Source organism: Dipodomys merriami, unplaced genomic scaffold, assembly GCF_024711535.1.
Source record: "Dipodomys merriami isolate MVZ:Mamm:240054 unplaced genomic scaffold, mDipMer1.0.p SCAF_593, whole genome shotgun sequence".
Classification (NCBI taxonomy): domain Eukaryota; kingdom Metazoa; phylum Chordata; class Mammalia; order Rodentia; family Heteromyidae; genus Dipodomys; species Dipodomys merriami.
In genome coordinates this window covers 99,210-101,152 of record NW_027206172.1, presented here as the reverse complement: position 1 = coordinate 101,152, position 1,943 = coordinate 99,210, and the positions used below count along the sequence as shown (strand labels likewise).

The following is a 1,943-nucleotide window of genomic DNA, read 5'->3' as shown; positions in this document are numbered from 1 at the left end:
TGTTGCAACAGGTCCACCTGTTGATACTTGTTTCATTCATAATGTTTTTCTCCTGTGTGCTTTCTGTTGAAAATTTAACTATGACTTCTTGAAAACTTTCCATATTTTTTTATTAATAAGATTTTGTTCCCGTGTTCATTCAATTTGGAACCATGAGGTATGTCTTCTGGCTAAAAGGTTGCACATTTGCTACATTCACAAGGCTTCTATCAGGTTTTGGTTCTATCATGCAAATTTATTTTTCTTTCAGGTGAGACTTTCCATAGTTATCACATTCCTTAGGTTCCTCATGTGTGTGGATTCTCTTATGCTTCCTGAGGTATGAACTCCAAATGAAGGACTTTCCACATTTGTTACATTCATAAAGTTTTTCTCCTGTGTGTGTTCTCTGATGGAGATTAAGTTATGAATTAAATCTGAAATACTTTCCACATTTGTTACATTCATAAGTTTTCTCTCCTTTGTGTGTTCTCTGATGATCTAAATGTGAAATACTTCCACATTTGATATATTCATAAGGTTTCTCTCCTGTGTGTTCTCTGGTGAACAATAAGGTGTGACTTATGTCAGAAATATTTTCCACATTTTGTAGATTCATAATTTTTCTCTCCTGTGTGTATTCTCTGATGAGCAGTAAGTTGTGACTTTACTCTGAAATACTTTCCACAGTGGTTACATTTATAAGGTTTCTCTCCTGTGTGTGTTCTCTGATGAACAGTAAGGTGTGACTTATGGGTAAAAGACTTTTCACACACATTACATTCATAACGTTTTTCTTCTGTGTGTATTCTCTGATTGAGTGTAAGGTACGATCTAAGTCTGAAATACTTTCCACATTTGTTACATTTATAAGGTTGCTCTCCTGTGTGTGTTCTCTGATGAACAGTACGGTATGACTTATGGGTGAAAGACTTTCCACACACATTACATTCATAAGATTTCTCTCCTGTGTGTGTTCTCTGATGGACAGTAAGGTGTGATTTACGTCTGAAATATTTTCCACATTTTGTACATTCATAATGTTTCTCTCTTGTGTGTATTCTCTGATGAGCAGTAAGCTGTGACTTTACTGTGAAATACTTTCCATATTGGTTACATTTATAAGGTTTTTCTCCTGTTTGTGTTCTCTGATGAACAGTAAGGTGTGACTTATGGGTGAAAGACTTTTCACACCCATTACATTCATAAGGTTTTTCTCCTGTGTGTGTTCACTGATGGAGAGTAAGGCATGATCTAAGTCTGAAATACTTTCCACATTTGTTACATTTATAAGGATTCTCTCCTGTGTGTGTTCTCTGATGAACAGTAAGGTATGACTTATAGGTGAAAGAGTTTTCACACACATTACATTCATAAGGTTTCTCCCCTGTATGTTTTCTCTGATGGAGAGTAAGGTGTGATTTTGATCTGAAATACTTTCCACATTTGTTACACTCATAAGTGTGTGTATTTTCTGATGGACAGTAAGGTCTGACTTCTGTCTGTAATACTTTCCACATTTGTTACATTCAAATAGTTTTTCTCCTGTGTTTGTTCTCTGATGAAGATGAAGGTGTGCATTACAGGTAAAAAAAAATTTCTACGTTTGTTACATTCATAAGGTTTCTCTCCTGTATGAGTTCTCTGATGTACAGTAAGGTCTGACTTCTGTCTGAAATACTTTCCACATTTGTCACGTACATAAGATTTCTCTCCTGTGTGTATTCTCTGATGCAAAGTGATGTATGACTTCATTCTGAATGATTTTCCACATTTGTTGCATTCATCAAACTTCTGTTCTGTGTCAGTTCTGTGATGCCTCCTGAGACCTGACTTTTGAGTGGAAAATTCCCTACATTCTTCCTATTCATAGGGTTTCTCTTCTGGTGTTGTTTGAGGTTGGTCATAACTTAGTTCTGACGTCTTAGAGATTGATTTTGCATATTGCTTAATACTCATCAGGC

General features: G+C 35.7%; 1 pseudogene; it reads right to left on the bottom strand.

Moving 5' to 3' along the window:
• Positions 1-235: 235 nt before the first annotated feature.
• LOC138813383 (zinc finger protein 33B-like) lies at positions 236-1,436 on the bottom strand (annotated as a pseudogene).
• Positions 1,437-1,943: the final 507 nt, after the last annotated feature.